The sequence below is a fragment of the Corvus brachyrhynchos genome, unplaced genomic scaffold (assembly GCF_000691975.1).
Source record: "Corvus brachyrhynchos isolate BGI_N302 unplaced genomic scaffold, ASM69197v1 scaffold26, whole genome shotgun sequence".
Classification (NCBI taxonomy): Eukaryota; Metazoa; Chordata; class Aves; order Passeriformes; family Corvidae; genus Corvus; species Corvus brachyrhynchos.
In genome coordinates this window covers 8,819,990-8,847,793 of record NW_008239324.1, presented here as the reverse complement: position 1 = coordinate 8,847,793, position 27,804 = coordinate 8,819,990, and the positions used below count along the sequence as shown (strand labels likewise).

Genomic DNA, 27,804 nt, shown 5'->3' with positions numbered 1-27,804 from the left:
CAGAGCAACAGATCAATGGGGAAAGGTAGAAATTGATTAACATGAAATGAAACTACACTAAATTCTCTCTGAAGTGCTCTTAAAGAATTGTGATAAAATAAAATACATCATGACTAGAAAATTACAGAACAAGTGTATTATATTTTGACTTAATAGAGATGAGTAGTAGTCATTTTAGTTCTCAAAACTACAGGTGACAATTTTTTAACATTATACATATAAACAACACAATTCTGTCTTCCAAAGTACCTTTTGTATCTTTCTGAAGAATATATGAGTGCTAGCATTTCTAAACCCCTTCCACAGCTTAAAAAAAAGGGAGCAATATTTCTCATACAAAGAATTGCTTCTTGTTGAGAGTTGCTTTGTAGGATGTTTCACAGCCTTGAAAAGAGCATTTAAAAAAAAAATCAAGCTACCTCTATGATATCACATTGCAGAACATTAAAAACTGTGAAGTCTGATAGGATCTAATGGTACAGCCCTAGTCCTTTAAAAGAAGGCTAAGACAGATTAGAAAATTATTAACTGTTAGAAGTACTGTCACCAATTTTAAGTACTAGTTTTATACTTAAGATTGTTCACTCAAGGTTAGATCAAAAGTATGAAATCTTTTTTTTTACAGAACCATCCTACTGAAATACTGTTCAAAGTAAATTTTCCAAATTTTTATTAATGCTGGTTATTTTGTATATATGTCTTCATGCTAATCAATTGCTGGTTTTAAGAATAAGTCCAGAGAACATCATTAGCGTACTTGCCCACAAATGATAATAGGAAAAGAAGTACACTGAAGTGATTTGATACTGTACATATATAACTTTTCTGAAAACTGACGTTAGATACAGCAAAGCTACTCTTAGAGGGCATTAGGCTTAAAATATTTTTTTTTTTTACTCTGGCCAAATAATTGCCATAAACATTCTGACTCAGCTGTTTAATATTGGTGGATAACGGACTTGAAATAATACAGTCATTGCCATCAGTTTTTACTGACTCAACAGCATCATCATCTTGTCTATCACCTTGATCTGAAAAACATTAAAAGGATCAATGTGGTTAAACCCCTTGTATTGTCCATCTGAGAATTGCTGAGGAACCTGATGGAATATATGTGCTTTTGTAACAAATGAAGAGTAAGTGCCAGGCAAATCTTCTCTTCCTTGCAGAAGATTAACACTGCTAATCAATGACCTTTAGAGTAATCTAAACTGTATTTTTTTTTTTTGTGGTTCGTCAAAAAAATAGTAGTGTTTTCCAGATGAAAGTGGAGGACTGGAATTATATAAGTCCTGTGATGAACTGAGGTATGAACAACTGTTTTTATATAGGAACATGGCCTGAATTTGTGGATTTCCTCTATGTTTATTCTTTATGTTATGCACACATAAGAATAATGTATCTTTTTTTTAAATAAAAAAATAGTTCTGTATTCAGGAGGATTATTTTTAGAGCATTCTGGGTTTTTTTCTCCGAAGCAAATTACTTATAAACACAACAGAGATTCAACATCATGTTTTTCCAGTTTCTCTAATGTACTCTTACACAGAAGCTGCAAAAAAATGAACATGAAATTTTAGTATTTTACTTGTGCTTTTACTGTAAACTTGGTATCATGGACTTAGTTTATTTCAACGCTAAACAGTTTAAGCTCAGAGGTGGAACAGGATGACCTGCCTTTTATAATCTTTAAATAAATCTGACTCTAACAACTTTAAGTCACAAATATGATAAGACATACTGTCCCTCTCTCTGAAAGGATTTCCAATAGCAGCATTGGCTCTTATCTACAGACAAAAGGAGCGTATTCATTAAAATAGTCTTTAGAACAGCATAGTTCTAAGGGAGAATATAAAGACATTTAAAATAGAAGCCAGGTTTCCTTTAATATTTTATGAATCTAGGTCAGATACCAGATTTTTGCATTCAATTACAATACAGTTTCCATTTGGGAAGAAAATAACACCACCATATCCACTACCCAGCTTCAGCTGTAAAGTACACCAGAATATAATTTCTGTCATGGAGTTTCTCATAATGAGGCAGCTCCCACTGCTAGTAAGAAATGCTTTAGTAAACGGAAAGAGACATAGATTTATTAACAAAATACAGTTACTTATTCATAAAAATGAATTCTACCTTCTGGTTCCAATTCTTCAGTTATTTCTGTCTCATTTCCAGAAGTAATTGATGTTTGGTCAGCTAACTGCTCCTCTGACAGATGTGAGAGCTCTTCTGTCTCCTGTTAAATTTCTTCAGCCATCTCCACCTTATCATCTGCTAGCCTTTCTTGTTTAACCTCCTGTCCCATATGCTACATAAAAAGATAAACCTACAGTCTTTTTAACACCTCTTGAATAGTAAAACTTACTAAAGTTCAAAACTTGAAGAGTTACAACCCATATTCATTATACAAAGCCTTTAAACAATGGTATTGCTTATGCAGCACAGGAAACAATGAGAAGTTGTCAACTGCAGTAACGAATAATTGATACAGTAAAAATAAATTCTCTATGTATATTTGTGAAAACGTAACTATTATAATCATTTGGTACCTGTCAACATATATACAGCCTCTTAGACTTCCAGATTTATTTATATTTCAGCTCTTTCAGTTCTACAAGACTCAGTTAAAAAAGCAAAAGAAAACAAAAAACCCACCCCACTACCATCTTATTCAGTTAGCAATTTTACAACTAAATTATACGGTATTTTCTGTTTCAAAAGCAAACTAATATCATATAAAAAAGAATCAGCCTTGTTACACAGCACAAACATTCTCTAAGGTAAAATGTCTTCAGAGCATAACTTACTCTGAGGTAATCTTACTCCCTTGGTTCCCTTTGAGCTCAATCACATACAGTAACACCTCATCAATGGATACAACATTGTAGGATTATGTCCAGGATGGAAACTTAGTGATGACTGAAGTCAATCATCTTAAACCCTAGAGAAGAGAGGCCCTGTTGTGCTCTCCTGGAGCACAGCAGCAGCACCAACACCTGCACCTGTGCACCTGCCTGCATGGGGCACCTCCCAGGGCTCACAGACCCTCAAATCTGCCACACTCGAAGGACCATAGCTGACAGTGAGGCCTGGGCTGATCCCCACCCACAGATTTCTAGAGTCCTTGAGGTCTAAACCCTGCTTGTTGGGAAACACAAAGGGATTTGATGTGATTTATTCACGGAACCCATGGTAGGTACCTTTTAGGTTGATAGGCGCCTGTACACACATAGAAACAGGTGCACATATCACTTTACCTGTGTATGTGAATTGATTATGGTATGAATGTTGCTATCTCATATCTACAGCTAAGTCATTGTTATAATTGTAGTGACCTCTATGGAATCACTTGGTAAATGTTAAAATACTCAGAGATTAAGTGCTGCAAAACTCCTTTGCACCCTTATCTTTGCATCCATATCTTGGTGCACTTACCCATCTTCACATTCCCGACTTTAGTATAAATCATTCCAAATTGCTTCTAACTTGATATTCTTTTGTATGCTCTAATCTGTGTAATAAGTGAGCCTTGCCAAGAAACTCTGTAAAGTCATGTTTTCACAAATTTGTATTAAACCCTGCTTTTGCCAAAACCTTTGATAGTGTTTCTTTAAGTGGCCAAACCACTTGTTCACAATACCTGCTTAGCTATATTCTTAAGTTATTCCATTCATTCATTACTTCCCCCAGCTATACATTGGTAATTTTTAGTGGGAAGGCAAAACAAACTCCATCCAAACAAGAGCAAAATGTGCAGGGCCAGAAGCTGGACTTCCATGATCCCTGTGGGTCCCTTCCAACTCAGAATGTTCTATGATTCTGTGATTCTGTGAGATAATCCCACCTTCCAACCTGAACCATTCTGTGATTCTCTGAGTACTTCTGCAGTAGCAATGATAAGAAGCTGTAATCAAATCCTAGATACACAGGCCTTGAAGCGTATTAGAATATCTACTCAAGCTGCAGCAACTCTACTCACTAGCAATTGAAAGTGTAGTACCCTGGTGATACAGTTAAGAGTACAAGAAGCTATTAAGTGCTAATCTGGGGAAGGCAAAGACTGGCACTTAAACATTACGCCCATAGGAAGGACAGAAGATAGAAAACATTGCCTAATTTTCCACATTCAGCTTAACCAAATAATAGTACAACCTGTGATATTTTCATGCTCTGAATATAATTTTAAATTTAGCATTACATAATAAAGCTGTCAGTAACAACTGTCAATATGTCATAATATTAGTGTAGCATAATGTATTTTTATTTATTTTAGTATCACTTAAGGCCAATTGTGCAAACACTTGCTGTGGTCAAAGAAAATGTTTAAATATTCAATTTAGTATTAGATGTCAATAAAGCTACTCAGAATCTTAATGGTAAGCACATGATGAACTGAAGCCATGCTTATAAGAATTATTCACAACAAGTTGGCCCACTTCGTTCCATTAGATTGTTCACAGAAATACACCTTTTTAAAAATATACATTTGAAGAATCAAGTCTAAAAATATTCAGGTTACTTTCTGCCTGTGCTCTTCTTTTGTATACTTTATATATTGCCACAGTATGTATCACAGTGTTGAGATACAAAAAGAGATTGCAGTCTTAAATATTCACTGAGAAGTTGCTCTACAGCATGGGAAAAACACATATGAAATAATCTATTCAGTAGCTTAGAAGAAAAAGGTATTATTGTAAATGTACACAGCTGTAAATAAAAATCAGTGTATACTGAAAAGATTAAAAATTTCTGGATTAATGAAGTTGAACGACAATTAAACATGGCCAAGGGCCTGTATAGGCTTCATGTAACCTTGCACAGTAAATAGAATAGTGGATTATAATTTGAGAGACACTGTCAGAGGGACCTCTTTTCCATTAGAGCTTTCAATGTAGAGAAGAAATACTGAATAAAGAATAAGTATTAATCCAACAGAAGAAGAATAAACGCAGCTGAAATATAAGCCTCATTCAGCATATAATCTGTATTTGGTCGATTTTTGTACTTAATAGCTAGTCATAACCATAGCATATTGTACAAATGTTCACTTAAAAGGCAGCTTTGAAATCACCAGCAATAGAAATGAAACTTTTCTGGGCAATATTCCTTAACTTCAACATAGGTATGACCTCACATCTTGAGAAAATATTAAATTTTTTCAGAAAAATACCTCTTTCTACTTTGATCTTGTCAAGGATTGCATTTTTGTCTGCTAAATCGGATTTGATAGCCATCTCTAGTTTAGCAATTTGCGTTTCAGTTGCTGTTCCTTTGATTTCCATTGCTGTTCATGGGTCATACAGAAGACACTGTAATAAAACATATGGCATGTGAAAAACTTTTAGAAAGCAGCTTCAACAGAAAATAATAAAGAAAAAAGCTTTTAGTGGCACAGAGACCACTGTCATCATGTCTTAGGAATTAAGTAAACACATGCTGGTCTGCTGCTGTTGAAACCAAGGCGCCTTTCTCAGGCTGCGGTTAAAAAACATGAAAGAGTTTGTGGGATGAGCAAAGGAACTGGCCTTAATTTAGAGCTCCAAAGTCAAAAAGTTGGCAGCATGCAACATTTGTGGGACTAGAAAAGGAATTCAGATGCATATCCCAGAGTAATCCACAACTCCAAACCTCAGCAACTGACAACTAACAAAACCATTCTTTCCGCATACAAAACCTCTTAATGTAGAGAACTAGGATGATCCACCTGATTTCTTTTAAATCTGTGAAACATGCAGAGCATAAAGTCAGTTGCCTGTTCAAAGAAAAATGTTGACCACAAAGTGACAACAGTTTTCTCATACTGTAAAACAACAATTCTGATACTGATTAAGAAGCACATTTAAAGTAATCTTTCTCCTACTTTAAGAAATAAAAACCAGAGATGGGCCAAGAAATTAGAATAACTATTTTGCCTGTAACACATTATTTACTTGTAAACTACCAATCTATGTGCAATAAGGATTGCATGGACACAGAATTAGAACTGTTGAAACCACAACAAAAAGTGTTACTCAGATGAAAACAAAATTAAATACATTATATAATTTACAGTGTAATTCTCAGTAGGCAAAAAGACAAAGCAACGCAATGAGTTTTCATATAAATTAGACACTATAGTCTTCATATTACTATTTTTCAATACTTGCATTCTTATTTACTGAAAAAAGGTCAATCTTAACCAAGCACAAACTGGTTTATTCACTTTTGTACTCTGAAAAATCAGTAATTGTAGGGTTTCGTAAACTAAAAAAGTCAGTTCCTCAACTCTTTACTTTGGTGAAGCTCATCAGCTAACAAATTTTATATTTTACATAGAAAAATGTACTAAAAGTGTTCTGATATCTATCTATTTACCCACCTATCTCTTCAAGAGATCTACGTAACAAGCCTTGACCAGAAAAAGAGAGGAGACAGAAATGCTGCAGCAGGGATAGCCCACATAGGTTCACAGACTCTACATGCTGACTGAAAGAGTTCTGAGTACCTGTAAATGCATTTATCTTGCATATAGTTGAAGAATGGCTCTAAGATTAAAGAAATAAAATACTATAGCATGAATTGAAAACCCTAAAGTATATAGGGTTTATATTCCTGATATGTATTTTTCATTAAGAAGTTGTATTTCCCTGTATTTTGTCTTATTCTCATATTATAGCTAACCTATGTACACAGTTCTCTAGTCATAGAGCATCTTGTAGTGTGACTGTTTACAGCATGCATGAACTTAGACAAAGCTTCTAAGTCCTGCAGTAATAAATGCACCACTCTCCTATAATTTTGAAGATAATATGCAGGCAGTATAATGCACTGAAACCACTACCATTCCACAGTATTGCAAAGGTACAGAAGAGACAGTGCGTTCTTTAATGCTTAAAGTTTGATTGGCTACTAGAAGGAAAGCATAAATCTCTTCAAAAAAAAGAAATACTGTCAGTTTTCACACTTCTGAAAATGTTTTCAAGTTTGAATGACAACACCCAGTTGTATGTGAGTTCATCAGCTTTAGGTAAAATTACTTCACATAAGGATGCAGCCAGGTATTATTTCAGTTTTTCAGAAGACTGTCCTGGGAGAAAAATCATTAAGCATTATATGATGGTCGTTATGAATTTAGATGTTTAAATGAAGAACATTTTAGAAGACAGGTTTTATCCAAGCCCATATAATGCTAATGTTTATGTCAGTTTGAATTGAGTCCACGTGTGTTGCTTTCTTCTTTCGAGTTTTAAGGTTACTTTTACTTGAATTCATGTGGAATTTCTTTCATATTTACTGTATTTCACTGGAGTTAGAGCCATCTGTGTAACTATAATGGTCAACCACATCTGGCACCATTTCCTTTGGAAGGAGTTTAAGAATTGCTAGATTTGCATTACAAGGTCATATGAAAACAATTCCTCCAAACCTTTTATACAAACGAATTGTTTTCTTGGATACTAAATACTAATGACTAAATAATAAGAGTCAACGGACAAATTCATACTTGTTCTTTGCAAACAGTTCGGCAGTCTTGGCTTTGGCAAAATTCCCATCAACATCAAATAAATGTCCCAAAAATAACTTTAGCAAAGAATGGGTTTATGCACCTTTGCCTCCAGGCACCTGTGGACACTGGCCTACCCACTGCTAGCATACATAAGCTGTAGTAAAGTTGCATTGCTCGAATAGGCAACCAAAAAAGCTGGCCAGCAAATGGTGGTTATTTAATACTTCTCTTTCTAACTGTTACCTATACAGTAACATGGAATGATGAAACATGAATCAATGTTTAAATGAGAATATATGAAAAGACAGATCATTTTAGTAAAAGAAACATCACATTATAGATTACTGTGCTATAATGGAAACTTATTTCAATTTCTCTAGTTAAATATCTTTTTAAGTCATCCCATTATGTTTTTAAGTAGAACAGAAAATTTCAAGCCAAGACTGTTAAGTTGATTTCTTCATAAGAATTATTTCTCTGAATAATGATGGAGAATAAACAAAAACATAATAAGAAATATTTATGACATGACTGAATTTTGGAGAAATCTACAGCAAGTAACTTAAGTGAGAGACAAGTGACCAACTTCACCATATGAAACTCTAAATATTGTGATTATACAACTGTTGCATGTCCTAAGTAAAAAAAAAAAAAACTTAAGCTCTTTGTTCTCACAGTTTTTTATTACTATAATTTTTAAGTTCACCGTAGACTGTACAAAAATTATGACAAATGCCGTAAGAATAATATGAACAAAATTTGGTATCACTCACATTATGCTTAGTCATTGGTATTCTTTGATAGATATCATACTGACAAGCCAAACACATTTTAAGAGAAGAAATAACTTGGATACAAGAAAAGACTTCAAGATGTACTTGCTGCAATTATTAGCTCTAGGACATGTGTCTTATTTTCTAACCCTCTTCAGTGTAAAAGACAACACAGGTTCACAATAAAGGAGAAGTTCATTTGAAGGTCATTTTTTCCTTTAATGTGCTTGTGGCAACTAACTATAATTACTTCTTCTCTGTACCAGAGAATTTCTGAATCATATCGTAACAAGGTATTTTCATTTTCTTTTTAAGCACTGCTCATAAAACTTATACATCTTATTATGTATAGGAACCTTTGTAAAAACTCATGTGAACCTACACATAAATTGCAAGCAGAATCAGAAGTGAAACAGTAGCTATTACCACAACAACCAAACCACCCCCCAAAAATAAACATTGGAGAAGCTGTCAAAGATCAGACTTTATGTAAGTTCATTGAGACGTGCTAGAAGAACTTACACAAATGTTCAAATACCACTTTTTTCAAAAAACCAAAACCAAAAACCCAAATGCAAGAAAAAACCGAAGGAATATATGTCTACCGAAACACACTCTTCTTTCAATAACCCCAAAAAAATCTACTAGAAATTAAAATAAGAGCTTTTTGAATTTATGTTTGAAAGAAAGTGATTCCTACTTATTTTTAATTACATTTTTATAGAAGCAATCTACTATTTCAAGAGGATTAGAACAAGTATGGAAACCAGTCTGTTTCAACAGGGCCTATGAAATACAGCAGAGCCCCATGAAAGTTTCCTTATACAGTCATACAATGAACTGCAGCATGAACGTACTTACATGTGTGCAAAACCACAAAACACGTATACACACACTACAGCACACAGTATATAAAGGTCTATTAAAAAAGGACTGGAATCAAATTTTCTGTATCCAGAAACCCAAGCTTACCTCATGCAGCTTATCGTAGTTTTTTTTCAAGAATTCATTCTCTTTTTCTGAATTGTTTATTCCTTCCTGTAACTAAAATGAAGAGGGAAGTTTCAAGTAATGCACAGCACAAGAGGAAATTACAATGAATGTGTGAGCAGAAACAGCAAATAATTTTTAGGCAATGTCAGGCTATTATTTGTTCTTTTAATACAACTGTCTTAGAAGTTTCATAAGAAGATAAATCCACATGGATTTACATTTGGCTCAGTCTTTTTCATGCTGTTTATATGAAGCTGACACTAGCATGTTGCAGTTGATCAACAGGATCTATTCACATTCTGTCTTATGCAAAACAATATAAAAACCTGGAGCACTACATTTTTAACTTTCCTTTTAGTAAATGAATATCAGTATTAGCTAGTGTATGGCTTTTGCATAGAAAATATTTTTATTGACATTATAGAAACAACATACCCTTGCTTCCAAAACACTCACTAAAGCAGGATATGGTTTTAAAGACATGAGATACTTAAACTGAGAATATCTGCTCTATGCATTTCAACACCTTAAAGGTTTGGAGGAAATATCTATGCGGTAACCTTGGTAAACTTGGTTCATGTAAAACACATTTACAAAAGGTAAAGCAGGTGGCAAAACTAAATACAAGTTGCTACAAAATGCAAGAAAAACCAAGTAAATTTGCACACTCTTATTCCTCATACACTGAAGAAAATGGGGAAGAAACCATTTGAATTTTAGCCCTGTATCTGGACAACTTGTTAGTGATGACAGAAGTCTCTGGGAGTCACTAGCCAAAGAAACAGGAGTGACTGATTTGAACTGCTCAGTAAGATGCAACACTGTACTCTAATTAAATCAGGTTCAATGAATACTGAAAACTAGCAATACATGATCAATAAGCCAAGTATTATAATTCTTTTTCTATTAATAAACCACTTGCTTAGTATCACAACTGACATGATATCTCATGCTTTTAACCTCAAATATTGTGCCAACACTGGTGTTTGGACAACATGGCACAGGGACCAGGTGTGGTTCATAATTCTATGGAATGCAAACAGCATTTCGGTCAGGAGTCTTTCTTTTGAATAGGATAAAAATATATATAGTACCAGGTCAGTCTTCTACATATGTTTGAAAGGTCTATTCATATCTCCTCCATTAAAAGGTATACCAACACTTCTTTTTCCCTTATCTACATGTACAACTAAAGTAAAAGACTTTAGCTCTTGACCACAACCTCACCTCTTCTGTCCCTCTGCTTGAAATAGTTACTGATTGCATTTTTTTTTTGAAGATGGAACCACTTTAGCCGCTCCTCTTTAAGCTGTCCGTTCAGTTCATCGCCTTTTGCTAACAAAGCATCATGGCTGGTCTTCGAGTTCTTTAGGCTCTATGGAAAGGAAAGAATATCCAGAAAAAAATAAAATAAATCACACCTAGTAGAATCTTACAATGCTGCATATTCCAACAGTGGTCTCTTCTGGCAGTATTTAGTGTATATATTCTCAGTGTGGTCAACAGGAGACACTCTTGATCCAAGTAACTGAATGCACGGCCGGGGGAAGGTGGCACTCTTGGTGCTCTCAGGAACATTAAACCCTCAGTTCAGTCATGATGAAAACGACCAAGAAATACATCTGTTAAGCAATTAAAAGATTTTGCTGTGGTTATAGTGGTTAGACATGCTGACCAAAAAACACTGCAGCAGCAAGCAAAAATGAATGTTGACCACAGTTATGGTAATCACAGAACTTGCCACAGCTCTGTTAACCCTTAATTGTAGATATGTAATTGTTTCATAATCCTAATACACTCAGTTCTATCTTCCTACCAGTAGTACTTTAAAGAGGGACTTCTGATTTCTTTTACGTTTTCATTTATTTAAATGGATTATATTAAGGCACACTTAACCAATTTTAATACTAAATGAAGGATGCTGACAGAACCTCTATTTTCAGAATATTAGTTAATTCTATAGTGGCTACATTCCACAAATGCTTTCATAAAGCCTCATTCATTAAGAATTTCAATGTAAATCACATTCAAAGTATGACTTGAAACAACAGAGCCCACAAGCCAATCATCTGTTTAATAAAATGATTGTATGAAAATTTATGCTATGATTATGAAATGATTATGAAAATATATATGAGTATAGATAATGCAGGATAAAGTTAGCTTCAGCTTTTTCAATATACTATTTCCTACAAAGTAGTTGAATAGAGAAGCTGAATCTGAATCCTGTACGAATTGTTTAGGTTCAGTTGCATCTGAATATACAAGAAACAAATAAAACCCCATTGAGTATAAGCCACCAACTTGATCTTCAACCTTTCATATCTCGTTTCTGAGTTGGAAAATATCATGGAGAATAAACAACATTAGCAGTTAGTCTTATTTCACAGAGTGAATAGAGTGTATTGTTCATCAATATTTAACAATCTTTCTTCAGTGCTCCTCTTGCTCTGTCCTGTATCTGTGAACTCTATTGCAATAACTTCAAAGAATTACACCTTAGAAATATTTTTTACAGTCTTAATTCTCTCCATATTTCATTTTCTTTCTTATCAAAATCACAATCCTTAAAGTCTATAACCCTTCCAACTGTCCAAGAGAACTCATTTTTTCTTTCTCATCTCTTAGCTTCAATTTTTTACCTGCAGTTCTCTTCCATTTCAACACACAATATACGAAGAAAAACAAACAAATTAACTAACTAACTAAACACCTTGGCAAAGCTCCTTTCATAGATTTCATCCTTGTCTCTTTCCTTAATTTCCAAAAGAAATGAAACCAAATCCATCAATAGCATTTTTTCTACCGAACGTCTCATTAAAAACACAAAAAGCTTCCACCTGAAAAGTCTCCTTGCTTCCACTTGATTCTATTCCTTCAGTGTCTCTGCTACTCTCCTGACCATTTTGGATTAGCTTTCCACATTAATTTTAAGGGGACCATGACTACAACCTCATTATTTTTGTATTTTTCTAAAATGCATTCTTTACCTGGATCATCTTCTACATCTGAGTATTCCATCAGCCTTTTTTTCCCCCTTATACATAAACTGTTTCTAGCTTGCTGTCCCTGGAGTATCCCAAGACTGAGGTCATGACAATAATCAGGATGATGATTTTCATTGAATATTTCTAGTCTGGAATTTTATTTCTTTGGGAAACATGTCTTGAACTTGTTGTCAGTTCGAAATAACTCATTTAAAGAAAATGGTTATATAAGTACTGCACTAATTAACACCAACGTCTCTACACTGCAGTTGTGCAGTTGTACCAATCATTCAAGGGAACTGACTCTCTTCAGTATTTTAATCTGTAGTTCCACAGACTAACATATTTCATATTATAACTTAAGACACGCTGAATACTCAGTTTATAATTGAAGCAAATAAATTTACCAATGAGATCAAATATATACTCAAAACCAGCCAAACCTCCCCAGCCTTATCAAAGACCGATAAAGTGAGGGGGGTCTGGTACCCCTTTTTTCGGAAATCAGTATATTTAAGCCAAAGCTCTCTCTTTAAATCATCAGGAGTCTCCTTCAGTAGCCAGACAACTCAGTTCATTCTTACAATCTGCCTGGGATGACTCTGCAGATGAAATCACTAAGACCTCCTAGACCCTTCTGAAAAAACCCAAAATTTAAGACTAAAAATCCTTACTCTGTTTGGAGCAGCTCAAGAGAAATGTAATATGCGGTTCATCATCATGTACTCATTATTGACTCAACATCAAGAACTGTGTATTTTTTTTTTCATTTAGAAAGGCTTACATGATGAGAACATATAAATGTACTAACCAAATTCCAAATCTCTCTTGAAACTGGAGAAATTTTCCTTCCATTGCTGAAGGAACACTGCTCTTCTCAACCAGCTGTTTACAGACCTCGATAATTTCCACATTGTCCTGAATGTTTAGTCTTCAAATTTAAAAAGAAATACATAATGAGCTTAAAAATACAAAATGAATTATCATATTAGTTTTGTTTTGAAAAGTTGAACTCTTTTGCAAATCAGCTTCCTACAATGCATTTGGGAGAAGACTTAGTGTGTAATACCCAAATTAATTTCTTCTTCTATATTTCATATTACACAGTGTAGGTAAATAAACATGATGATACAGCAGCTTCAAATGCTACATCAGAATCTTTGATTATTGACAGAAAAAAACCCCATTCTATACTTAAAGTGATTGTTTGTTTTCTATTCACTTTTCCATCATCTGAAGTATTTAGTGTCAGTAGAATACCATTTTATGGAATTTCCTCTTATAGTTTAAACATATCAAATACTGCTAAAAAGAAGTGACTCAGCAACTTATAGCACCTGAAGGCTTGTATTCCAACATGCTGCAGGTGTGTGTTACCTACACAAAAATCACATAATACCTATGTAGATATTCTTACAATTCTAAGATTACAAGATTTGAGGAGGATTTGTATTAATATAAATTATTATAAAAGCCAAATAAATCTTTAACATTTGAAAAGGTAACTTCTCTTCCAATATTTTTCTATTTTAGACATATTGGATTACTGTCACAATGCTACACTGCAGCAAGAGAATGGACTACTAAGCTTACACATCTGTAAACCAGCTGACTACATGAAATACTTTCCTTTTATTCTTCAAAATATCAAATGCTTTTGTGTTTTGGCATTGCCCAGTTAATTGTCCTTGCACAGAAGATAAACACAGTCACAAATCTGAGATCTTCCCCAAGAAACAGGCCTAACTCAATGCTAAAACTATCATGTGTCTGAAACATGTTATCTACAGAAATTAAAGTTGTGGTGAGTATAGACAGCAGCACTGTCTCATGCTAGCTATTTAAAAGCTAATGTAGTGGCACGTTTTTATTAATCTTGTTCCACACATCAAACAAAAGGGTCTGATGCCTTCAAAGGCTTTTTTTTCCCCCTTCTTTTTTTAAGCAGGCTCTTTTTTTTTTCTTTTTAAGTAGAAAAAGGAGCAGATGATAGTGAAATTTATGATGTACAGATGTAAACTCCATAGCTTCTGACAGTCAACATTAACTATTTTTTCAACAGTGAATGAAACAGTACTTGATTTAAACAGGTTTTAGATACTACTACTATGGAGCAAATTACTTAAATTCAGAAGTGAAAAATTACTTTTTATTTGGATCATTTCAATTCTTGCAACTGTAAGAGCTAGAGAAAGCATGTACAATTACTTACTTATTAGTGCATTACATTGATCACAATTTCTTTATTTATTTATATAAAATATGCCTAAGAAACGTCCATTGCATCCAGGCATATGAAAAAGAGCTTGCTGTTGGACAATGAGATCTTTTCAGATTTCGTGGGCAAGGCACAGTTAATTGAGGAAGACTCTGTTGGGAAGGATCATTTTTCTAGAAATGAAGTCACAAACCAGTAGAATAGAAAATTATGATCTTCACAGGCTTCTCCCTCCCAAGTAGGTATATTCTGCTCCCTGAACATCTGCCCAAGTATTCTGATATTACTTAAAAATAGGGGTTATATACAGATTTAATAGAAATTAACTAGTATTTTTCACTTAAACAAGTATTTCCCTCAAAATAATGAGTAAGACTAAACTTGTACTGAGATAGCTGAATCAGTACTTTTTTTAGTGCCCAGAAAGTAATAAAATTTGCCACAGAACCTGGACACACTGAAGTAGAGCTGGAACAGAAGTCAGAAAAAGAAAAGGAGCTAATATCCCTTTGGAGGCAATAAGATGAATTAATGGGCAAACTGATCTAGCTCTGTGCCTTCTATCACAACTGCAGAAATAAGGAACATGAACTCTATTCTTCCTTTAAACCTCATCTTCATGCTGGCTTTAAAAGTCTGAAATGGAAAACGAAGTTAGGAGAAAGTGACTCTTAAAAAAGCTAAGAATTATTTTTGGGGTTAATGTCTTAAGTACACTAAAGAGACAATCTCTTTTCCAGACCTCTTATCATTTGGATTAAAAGCATATAGAGTGGAGTCCCAATAACAGGCTGAGGACCAGCTGTGTGGGAATGGGGCACTGATAGCAACTTACACCAGAAGGAAATGATCAAAGAAACGATCTTGACCTCCACTGTACAAATTTATGCCAGTAAATCCCAGATGGCTAAGCTAATAAAATTGAGGTCTAATTAAACCACATCCCTTGCATCTTGTCTTTGCTTCCATATGAGCAGGACATGGATACAGTACTGAGACTACTCTTAAGGAGTCCTGACTATTGTATTAACTGGAGTAGTGGCTCAAAAGCTTTATCCATTCATATTCAAAAGTGGAAAACCAAGTAAGTAAAATACGTATCACCACCAAACTTCTCAAACTTGCCCTCTGTCTGGCAAAATAGGCAAAAGGCTTTTCAGCTAATTGCTCTCAACCACAAATACACCAATAGCCAAGACAGACACACAGACTCCCAAGCAGAGAAGAATACAACATGAATGTGCACTACTACCTAATAGATCTACATACATCTAACAGATTTAAATAATACAGTGATAATATATTTAAATCGAGTCACAATGCAGCAAAAAATGCCAAAGGAATTAAAAACAGATGGGCAAATAAGCTCTTCATTAAAAGATCAAGTAAACAAAACACACACACACAAAAAAAGGCATAAACATGCAAATACCTGTTTCAAAAATGAAGTCTGGGATGGCTTTAAAGATGTTTTTGGAAAGTACCATGAGTTATTAAGTTATTTGAAGATACCTGCTTGCAAAATTATTGTATTTAGAATTAATGTTTTACCTTGCACACTGTGTACCATAGACATCAAACCACAAGGCTGTGGTTTTGGCCATCTTTTAATTATGAACAGTCAAGCTAATTGTAGATAAATTTTGTACTTAAAATGTGTTCAGTCTAATAATCCATAGGCCAAGTTTGTCCCTTAAGGTGGATTTATAAGTTCCTTAAAGAATCCCAAAACAAAATCCAATTAAATATGGAAAAAAACATTGATTGCAGCCACATTACAATAATCATCTCAAGGACTGTTGCATATGAACTCAACTCTGTTATGTAGCTCTTATGTTAGACAGAAACTGCAGCAAAGCTGCAAAGGCAGCTTTAAAATATTACTGGATTTTTTGTGAATATAGGACTCAGGATAACCAGTACCTCCCTTCCTTATTGATGATGGACTAATGATTAGCTATGGCTGCTTCACTAATTGGAAACTACAGTTATTTCAATCACAAGAACTTCTTCAACATGTAGCACAATAAAGAATGTTTTCCGGTTGACAGTAACCTAACTGCAGGCTGACATCAAATGGTGCTACAGCAAAGAGATTGGCGGAAGTCCAGTCCTTTTGGCACCACTCAGTTCCTAAAGAATTTCAGCACTGTCTTTACATGGTTATGTAGCAGGATGATAGCCACGTGTTTTCTTACAAAACACAAGAAAAAGCTGCTAATAATACCAAAATTCAAAGACAAGCTACAGAGATGAACTAAGATGACCTTATTGGTCACCCAAATGTCCAGGTTTTTTCCAGTATTCCAGAATTGACAGTTTCTTCTCTGCTAATATAAAGATTAAAAATAAGAATTACACAGAAGCTATAAATCTGTTTATTTTTTTATGCAATAAAACAACTCATACAGACTGTTCTAGATAGCAGTTACAAGACTCTCAAGAAAGCAAGCTAATGAAAGTCTCCTTAATATATCATGTACGTATCCCTTTAAGTTCTGGCTCTGGTTCATTCAGCATCAAAAATACATGGAAAACATGGGGATTAAGAGTCTTCCATAAAGTACTCTGATGGCACAATTATAGAACACACACTACATGTATACTGGTGGACACTTTTCAATTTATTTCCTAGTATCTTCAGTCAAATACAGTAACTCTCAAATACTAATGCATCTTCTATCAGGTTTCAAGCTAGAAATAGACTGTAAAGGAAATACTTCCAGAACTTCAAACATGAACTCAGAGACAGTAACTTATCATGGTTTGGATACAAGTAATTTGATAAACATAAATAAGGATCTGTACTACTTTTTAAAGCCTGACTTTATTTAAGGACTTTTTTAGATGAATTTGAAGTGCATCTTTACTTTCAAACTCCTTAAAAGTTTTCACATAAATATGGTAGTTGACATAGAATTTAGATGTTATCTTCAGTTTCTATTTGCTGCATGTGAAGAAGAGTGTTTATACACAAATGACGCACAGAAGTTCTTCGCAACAGATCATTTTCAAACGATGAAAATAATATTTTAAATATTTTCTGAATTCACTGGAGGCACAGACTGAGAAATTAATTTATGATAACAACTTCTTTAACCTATTTAAATGATATAAAGGAAATTCTGAATAGGGGAGACTTATGACTCTGTGAATAATTTAACAGCAAACATTATGATGTATTATTTATGTAGCACCACTGATGCACAAAAGAATGCTTGCACATAATAGCGGGGTCGTCAGTCCCTTGAAAGGCAGTTAAAGAACTGATGACATATTTCTCATGCACGGAGAACTTCCACTGGAATCAAACAAGTAAGGAATGCAGGATCATGCCACATTAGATTCTTAATACAGTTAAAGGTAACAGTCTGAAACTGAAACAGTCAAAAAGGGGAAAATACATGCAAAGCTGTAGAATTTTGCATGTATTTTTTGCAAAAGTAAGGGAGAGAAAGAAAAAAGATTCAACTAATAGAGGCTTTATTATGAACACATTCTGCATGCATGTTTGCCTGACTTTGCTGCACTGCACAGCTACACCTAATTTGCTAATCTACCCTTATACAAGGCCAATAGTTTTCTACTGTTTCTAGACTCCAAATTATTCATGGGTGCTAAGGAACATTAAATTGCTTGATATGAACTTATACCTAAAATTTTGTAATAATTATATCGAAGATCTTTTGGATCAATTGGCTATGGTATCTTCAAAGCAGCCAAACATAAAGCAGATACAGTAAGGTATATTTATTCTTTGTGGATTTTTTTTGTCTCTTCACACCTTAGAAACAGCTAAGCTCTCCTGAATTTTTCCAGCCATCTTATTTTTGGGTAAGTGTCCTGCATATTTTCTGATCTGAATTAAAAATGATTTGAGATTCAGATTCAAGATTTGACTGAGCAATCTAAGTGTTCACTTCTTTAAAAAAAGAGGGCACATACCCAACACAAGTCTGTTGGGTTTGTCATCACTGATCAAAAGGGCAGGACAAGAATATATGCAAAACAAAAACATGAAATAGTCTGTGCTAATGAACATTATAGAAAGTATGCTCTGACCTTATGGATTACAATACTACTGTGTTCAAGTTCTGAGTATTGGTTACTACATTTCTAGTAAGTTTTCACCTTAGGAAAATGTGTTCAAGAAATTGCATATTCAGAAAATTCAAATTACCAGAATCCCCTCTGGTTTGGACAAGGCCTCAAAAAGCAGACAGGCACACTAGAACTTCTGCAAAACTCCTGAACACTGTTAGCTGAGCAGGACGTTCTGTGGACAACTTTTCCTTTTTTTAAATTATTCGTGCTTTCGTCAGCTTAAGAATCTCTGCCTTAATCAATATGGTTCCAATCCTAGTTCTGCACAGGACATCTTACAACTGGATCTGCTCTTATTACAAGATAAGTCCTCCCACTCTGTCATATCAACATTTGATATGTATTCCCAGAACCAAGTTACCCTCTTCTATCTCGTAGCCCTGGGCCTGAATAAATTTATTATATTTCTACCCTCATTCTGCATTTTTAAGATAAAAACCAAACAAACTGATTTTGGGAACAAAACTGCCCAATTAATGATATGAAGTGTACAAACATAGGTGTGTTAAAATTGTCAAAACTTGCCCTACATATAAATTACAGGCAAATTGGTAGGGACAAACACATTTTTTTATCTGTCTAAAACCATGAGAATTTTTTCTGTTCTCATATACCTGAATCAATGTAATGAAAATGAAGACTGGTGTGAGGGTGTAACTGGCCAGCTGCCTGACCCATAGCTTCTGGACGTTAAGGAGACAATTCTGATGACTCAGGTTTGAATCAGAGCTGTAACTGTTTGTTGAGGATTTTTAAAACACATTATCAGTTCAGTGTATAAGTTAACTGAGTACAACTACTACAAATGTCCCTACAAAAGTTTTAAAGTGTGAGTTCCAAATCTAACTAAATAAGTAAAGGACTGAGAGTGAGACTGCCTTAAGCAGTAAGTCTCGACAGTAAAAACACCATTATAGATGGCTGCATTGTAGTATTTACTTTTCAAAGTCCACACGTGTGATAGATTTTTCAAGTCTGCAGTACTGTGCACATATGTATCAAGAGACTAGAACAAACCTTGAAATTAAAAAAGGAAAAACATGTGCAAACAAATGACAGATGTGAAACTTTGTTATAACATGACAACACTAAACTTTTTCATACACTACTTTTATAACCCTTTAACATGTAGAAAGTTATACTAAGGAAGTCCAATGATTTTAACTATTAGAAAACTTGCCTGATAGCTACTCTCTTTTCAAATCTGTACTTTTGTTTAACCCTGACTACTGTGGATTCTCATAATAAGGACTTCAAAGGCAAACAAGCTATCATGACTACTATAAATGAATACAAGAACAAGGGGAAAGAACAATCTTTCTGCCTACAGGTACTAGCATTGCCCACTGATGAAAAAAAAGAGTATGGACTTGCTACAGTGAAGCAATTATTAGGGGTACTGATATAAACCACTGTTTTTAATAAATGTGAATTACACCTTTCCTTGTATGCTCTGGCATACCAGCAGCCTCTCTCACTTTTTTGAGACCACTGCTAATAAAAGATTGAACACAGCTGTATGGACAAGGTCTATGGCCTGGAATCTGGAGCTGCTGGTCAGCTGAAAGGAGTTTTCTGGGGAGGCTCTCGTTTTGTTTCTCAAGCTCATGAACTCTTTCTTGCCAATGCTCAATCCTTTCTTCCAGCTCCAGGCCTGACCCAGCCACTTGGGGCCGCCACCAACCTGTTCAGACTTTTTTTATCATTAACAAGCTGTATTAACTTGGTCATTCTGGGGAAAATAATAAAAAGATGAAAAAGAATGTGAAAAGTCAGCATAAAAAGCATTCTGTTGAAAGGAACATAATCACTGTGAAGACTTCAGCACAGAACCTGAATAATAAATTTCAGGTTTTGATATAACTATTACTGCCTGTGAAGAACTCTTTGAAGATAATTGAAACCACTGTGCAGCAATCTGCTTTATTGCACTGACAAATAACAGTTTCCTAAGGCTTATCATTTAAGGTTAGTAAAGGGAGGACACATATTTACTCCATATGGTGCTTAAATGTAATTTTTAACGCATGACCTTATATAGGAACCTCTGCATGCTGTTAAGTAAAGTTACAGGTTTGGGATGTGGGGGGGCAAACTATAAAAGCTACAACTCCACAGAACATTCAACTATTGAAAGAATGCTAATAATATGCAACATTCCAATGATATACAATTTCTAGTATTTTAGGATTTAAATATATATTTCATGTCTAAAGTAGCTAAAATAGATAGGTGGAGATATTTAAGAAGGTACTTTGAAAAAAGACTTAACAGTTCTCATTACCATACTCAATTTTATACTTGGCAAGTAATACCAATGTGCTTCAGAGAAGGAACAGTTAGCTGCAGAATATAATTAGATACAGAGGGTATGGTTGTCATCTGTCTTTAAAAGGATACAAATTTTGCTTTTGGTATCTCAAGAGTTGTACCTTTGATTTTCCCTTAGTTTTGATAAACATTTGTAAGCTAGAACAAAAGGCAGAGAGGGCACATGGGGCTGATGTAACATGCACGAACAGAAAACATACCCAGCAGTGAATGCAAAAAACTTGGCATATAAAGAAAGACAAGGTGGCTTTGATGAGAGAGACAAGTTCAAGACTTTACAAAGTCGGTTGCACATCTTCGAGACCTGTATGTGGTTTACAGGAAATCTATTTTTGCAGGTCCAGAAAGAAAACTGAAAATAAGGACACACTTCATTTGTTTAAAGGGGCTTGTTTTATTTTTTGTATACTTGTGGACAGAAGCTTCTACTTAAAAGAACAAAAGTGAAACAAAAAAAAAATTCCATAATAACTTCAGGATGTCACAGAATGTTACTTGTCTGTAAGCAGGTTTTTTGTTTACGTGGAGTTTTTTCAATGTTCTTCTACTGCAAATTCATTCCAAACTTCTAGTTAAAAGGGTTTTGGCAAGGAATGCTGGAAAAGAAATTTAGCTTGAGGAGTTAAGTTTTTTCACTGGCAAACACTGTATTTTTTATTTTCTGTGCCATAAAGTATTAATTCAGGTATTCCAATTTGGACATTCCATGTAATGCTATCTAAGTGGATGATGAGTTCATTTGGTAAGTCATCTAAGAGAAACACAGGAAATGCTGTTTAGAATAAGCAAACAATTCATGTGTTCCACCATCTTAGATTTGACAACAGCCTGACAAAAAAGATGGAAGTTATGTCATGCTGGTCAATTTGTTCCTGACTTACTGAATACTGAGTCAAAAGGAAAAAATGCTTTGGACTTAAAAAAATTATGAAATAGTCCCATCTACAGAGACAGTATTTTCAGTTGCCCATTTATGAATCTGTTAGCCACACCTTGTTTGGATGCAGTGTGATTTTATTAAGTACAGCACAGTGGGAGCACACAGCCATGGTGCTTTTGGATTAATTAGCCCTCCTGCAAAGCAGTAGCACCACAAACAGTTCTGCTGAGCCCCGACTGGTTTGCCAGCTCAGCACGAAGTTTAATAATAAGCCTGAAGTTCCTTGGGTACATTAACGATCACAGAATCACAAAATCAATTAGGTTGGAAAAGACCTCTGTGATCATGAAGCCCAACCTTTGACTGAACATCACCTTGTCAAACAGACCATGGCACTGAGTGCCACGTGCAGTCTTTTTTTAAACACCTTCCTGGGCAGTCCATTCCAAGGTTAATCGTCCTTTCCGTGAAGAAATTGCTCCTAATGTTCAACCTGAACCTTCCCTGGCTCAACTTGAGACTAAAGGGTAGATGACAGTCAACTTCTTGACGGCCAGAGAAGCACAAAAATATGGGTGGAATCTTACTGTATAGACCATTTTGATTCTAGAATGAAATTCCTGATGAAACATTAAGCTTCTACAGCCTCTTCTACAGCTCCCAGAACACCTGCTGTACTCTGACAGCATAGCTCTGAATCCAAGGTACCAGCTCCAAAGTGACAGACAGTGCTGTGCCTCTCCATACGGAAATCTAATACAGTCCACCACAAAGACATACATACACAACCAGAAATTAAAACAAAAATTAATTCCAAAGAATGATTTTCGCTACTGCTTTAAAAAGCACTCAGAGAAATCAGCATTTTTAATTTGTTGATGTTTTAAAGGACAAAAATACTACTGTAAGCTAAAATAAAAGTATTAACCCCATACCTTTTCATTTTCTCCTCTTGCTTATTTGCATGCTGCTTGAGTAAGACGTGATCACCATGTACATGAAGAAATCTGTCCTCCAGTTCTTCTTGACTGATTTGTTACATAGCTTGCTGAGCTTCTACATTCTGTGCAGTTGATGATTCTACCCAAACCAAGACAACTTTAAATTACTTTCAATGCATTCAACAACATGTAGTTCAAAGTCAAAACTCACTCTGAAATACTGAACCCCCCAACTTTCCAAGTAATTTTGTACCTTACACTTGTATGAGTCTGTTAATTTTTTTAGATTTATTGTCATTTCAATCACTTCCTTCTTCCTTCCTCTTACAGATTAAAAAAAAAGCAATTAAAATTATACAGCAACCTGTTTACATACTAGACAACACAAAGGTAACAGTTTAGCAAGTAACCAGGTTCTGTCAAAGATACTATCTAAAAATAAGTAATACCAAAGAGATGCTTTCTAATCTGTTCCAAAGTTAACATAAACTCTCTTGAAGCTTGAAAAGATTAACTCATAATTCTTTACATTTAGTCAGATACAAGACTAAGCCCAGTTGTTCCATTCTAATAGCAGCTGAGTAACATAGCAGAATTGCATAGTACTTTGGTTCCCATTTTGTTAAATGGATCTGTCCTTGTCCTCAATTCAGCAAAAAATTCCTCTTTCCTCTGGAAGGATGAATGTTATAGCTCAATGACATTTCCACTTTTTAGCATCTCACAGCAACTCCGCTGTTATAACAAGCAACTTGAACATAGAATGGGTCACAGCATCTTTCACAATTTAACCCAGATTTTGAATGGTATTTGAACTTAATTTTGTGAGTGGCAACATCAGAAACATTTTTAGAAAGAAACTAAAGCCACTGATCAAAGTCTGTAGCTGTAATAAATAGCAGCTGGTACAAACCTTGTAATCCTTCAATTCCAGCTGGAGTTAGACCTGTATGTCTCACAGGCAGGTCCCCCACAGTTAGATCAGCTGCAACAAGCATGGTTTATCTAGGGATAACCAAATTCAAATGAAATTCCTCTTCATCTGTTATTTAAACTGAGACTAGAATGAACAATACACCACATAAAATGAAGGAAAAAGTTGTGGCAGATTCACTGAAATGATAGACCTGTGAATGCTCCTATCTCAACTGGATTGCTCAGAGGACAATCTAAACTCTCAAGTTTAATTTTATGCCAGTTTTAATCCATCCACAAAATACACCTTTGTTGTACAATAGCTCCAATTGTATTTAATACATGTACAATCAGCTTTCTGAAGTTCTAATTCTGTTGTCTTCAGGAATCTTTGGGCTAAGGCATCCCCAAGTGGACATGGGAAGGGGACCTGTGGGTTTTGTTTTGGTTTGTTTTTTTTTTTTAGTTGGGGGTTTTTAAATTGTTTGTTCATTTTAAGGGAGGTAAAAGCTTAAGGCATCAACTGGTAGGTGAGTAACGCCATCTTCCACATTTTTAATGGAATTCTTTGAAACAGGTGCTAGGGGTTATGAAGTCATTCCAGTGTTGCCTGGCATTCTCTTAGTCTTCTTTCTATCACTGTCATATACGCAATTACTTTTTAAGATAGAGACTCTCCTATGAATGATTCTCATAAATCTGAACACGATTCTATCTTGAAGCAGCAGAAAGCTTAGCTACATGACATAGTGAGATTAGGAAAGTATTAATGTGAAAAAGTACTACATTTGTTTTGGTGTAATACATGAACATACTTGTTAACAACTGCTGTTTCTTTCTTGTCTTCTGGTGCAGAAAATTACATGTTGGTCACAAAGTCAAGTAATGCTGAAACAACAGTACGAGGAGAGACATGAAGTCCCCCGAAAACCATTGTTAAACTCTTTGGGTGATATAAATCCTTAGTCAATACAAAAACATCTAGGAAAGCATTAGGAAATCAACGGTGATACTACTAGAGCCTTATATCAGAGGGCAGAAGCGACACAGTATGATCAGCAGACATCCCATGAAATATCTGTTAATTCGATCATAATCAAAAGTGCTGCCTAAGCTATCTCTTTCTTCCATCATAAATAAGTCTCCTTATGGCTTTGTCCTAAAGAAACAAAAGGGATTTAATGGAAATTTAGTTTCCAGCAAGTCAGCCTTGCTTTTAATCTTTTGGTTTTTTCATCACTAAAATTTATGATAAAATATTATTTCCAGACTTCACTGTTTATAAATAAACAGGAACACATTTTTCTTCCATGTGGAACAAATGTTTCCTTGTCATGACCATTGAAATGAACTGATCCCCACTTGCAGACTTGCAATATGGTTGCAGTTTCAATGCTGTCAGTGACAGAAACAGAAAATACTACTCTGTGATGCTGATGTCCACACCACGCAGCCGATGGCACAACTGGTAACCAATGACAAATACACATCAACTGGAATCCAGCTCCTCAGCATCCTCGCTCTTTTTGCATTACTTCTAAAAAATCCTGAAAACTTTTTTGTAATTTGTTAAATTAGCTCTATCTGCAGTCATTGACTTCACTCAGGTCTAGGTTCATTATTGTGGTTACTGTTATATGTCCCTCTACCAGTATGGCTATGGCAACTGAGATCAAAGGGAAATAGAAACATTTTACCTCTAGAGAATCATCTAAATTTGGTTCACAATGGTAGCAAGGAGAAGATGCCACCATTATATGTCTTTCTAGAATGTGATTGTCCTTGCTTTCACAAATCAAAAATGACAGGGGCTTTTTTTGGGCAAGTTTCAAGAGACATCAAGAGCTAAACAAGTATTTTATCAGCACGACTCCACAATGATTGTGATCTATCAAAATCAGGCTTCAGAAACTCTAGCATAGTAACAGGCACAGATAAAAATTACTGGTTTTCACTATTTGCTACTTGCTAAAGAAACTTTGCTATGGATATATCTACCTATTATCTTCAGTATGAGAGGAATCTACTCATTTAAAAACAGAGACAAAACAACACATGCTTGTCACTCAAATAAACAAACAAAAAACTCTTGTCAGCAGTAATCCATTACTGACTGCAACAAAACCACAGAAATACTTAAGCTATAAGCAAAATACCATAGCAGAGATGCACACAAAGCCAGTGTTTACTGGCAACATGACAAGACTTGAAGTGACAAAATAAAGCACCTTTAAAGTGTCCTGAAAACTTAGAAGTTGAAATTTTCAAAACAAAGAGGAAGAATTGTTTCAATTCCATTACAAAGTGACAGAAATTAAGCACTCAGCTATCTTTTCTGTCCTGGGCCACAGAAAAAGAATATAAAAAACCCAACCATATTAATTGGTTTTATTAGATACAGTGGTTTTGGATAGAAATAGTACAAACATGCCTCCTGGTTTTAAGGAGGCCAAATACAATTACAGATTTAGAATTTGGTTTGGCAACTTATTTGCCTGATTAGTTACATACCTATGTCTTTAATAATCACTAATAACCACCATTTATGCTGCTGCTTTGAGAGAGGACGCTTCAAACATCAAAGCATGTGCTACATATGCTACAGTTCCTCTTTGAATATTATCTCCGTGTCAATCACAAACACTTAAACAAAATTACTTTTCCTTGCAGTCCAGTTCCAGCGTTATTTCTAAAAGCATGAGATTTCTCCACAGCATTCCATATTACTTTTGAAAGCATTTCCAAAGCGATTACATCTGACAGAATTGTACAGCAACACTGCTACAAAAGTGATGGTACACTTAAGAGTGCAGGATTTCCTAAAAAAAAGCATAACAAAGGAAGAGAGATATAAATTTGTATTTGCATCTGGACAGATCCACATGGCATCCTCAACCTCAAAAACTTAAGACCAGGTTTTATTCCCAAGAAAGGATACCCTACAATCACTTCAGCACATACTGCTCCTCAAAAATAAGACAAAAGAACTTAATATACAAATAGAGGAATATTCTGTGTATCTCTGGGATTAACCCATAAGAACTTCAAGTTAGGTATAAGGAAGAATTTTCAATAGTTACTGAAGTTAAAGAAACTGTAACTCTGTTTTACACTTCACTACTTACAAAAGTGGTTCTGTCACCACCTGTATCTGAAAGTTTACTACAGAAAACCTGCACACGACTTTGTACTGTTATACAAGGCCAGACAGTAGTGAGACTAATACTTTAGGTTCAGACTCTTATATAACTCACAGAAGTGTACTTTTGTACCAATATCATTCAAAAGTAGCAAAATTGAACGGGGATTACATGATTTTTCTAGAAGTTCTCAGCCAGTGGGGCTAGAAGGGACTTCCAGTGAAGGGATTTGTAGTGAAATCATAAAAATTACAACTTAATTGTTTCAACATGGATTTTGAATTTGAGTCTCAGACATGGCCAAGACGATCCTTTTGTTACAAAATCCTACTCCTCTGGTAGAGGGAATTTAGAAAAGGAGGTGAGAGGGACCACCCACCTATCTTACCTTATCACAACGTTCTCCCTCTATTGAGTCCTTAAAAGATAAACGTTTGCACTTTATTGGGCTTGTAACCTAAAATAATCCCATTTATTACTTGGTAGAAATATAAACACATATCATCTTTCAAATATCATCTATTGCAGGGCTGTGTGTTTTGGGATGTGGACAGGAAAAAAAAAAAAGAGAAAACATGGAAGATATTAGGAGACAGGATCACAACATCCTGCTGTTGCCTGAGGGAAGAAACATCTCTCAGACCTGTAAGTCCTACTTTAACACAGAAAAATCGAAACAACCTTCAACGTATTTTACAAGCGCTTCTCAAATTTTGATTCAGCCGCGCCAGTCCCGGCGGTGACTGACAGGGCTGGAAGGGGCAGGGTCGCAGGGAAGGCAGAGTTTGCCTCACGAAGGAACGCCTACAGTGCTCCCGCCCTCGGGCACAGGGGCTCAGCTCCCGCTTCAGCCCCGCAGCCTTTCCAGGTACAAAACACAGGCCTACAGGGCTACTTTTAACCAAACGCTGAGGCTCCCAGCCTTTTCCCATGGGCACCGAGCGAGGAGCCTCTCGAGCCTGGAACCGCCACCCTCAGCGCGGGAGCCGCCAGCCCCGCTCCTCGCCTCCCCAGCCGGGGGCCGCCCGCT

The 27,804-nt window shown here is 35.3% G+C and overlaps 1 long non-coding RNA gene across 16 annotated transcripts in view; it reads right to left on the bottom strand.

The window, feature by feature from the left end:
* The window catches only part of LOC108448344, a 50,924-nt gene extending 23,129 nt beyond the window's left edge, over positions 1 to 27,795 (bottom strand). For 4 of the 16 annotated variants that reach the window (XR_001864211.1, XR_001864213.1, XR_001864214.1 and 1 more), the window contains exons 1-6: positions 26,293 to 27,792; positions 23,633 to 23,724; positions 22,714 to 22,858; positions 10,486 to 10,633; positions 9,238 to 9,309; positions 5,177 to 5,315 (exon numbers count right to left, since the gene is read on the bottom strand). This is a non-coding gene — a long non-coding RNA (uncharacterized LOC108448344). The other 12 variants (XR_001864218.1, XR_001864216.1, XR_001864217.1 and 9 more) reach the window with 10 other exon arrangements.
* Positions 27,796 to 27,804: the final 9 nt, after the last annotated feature.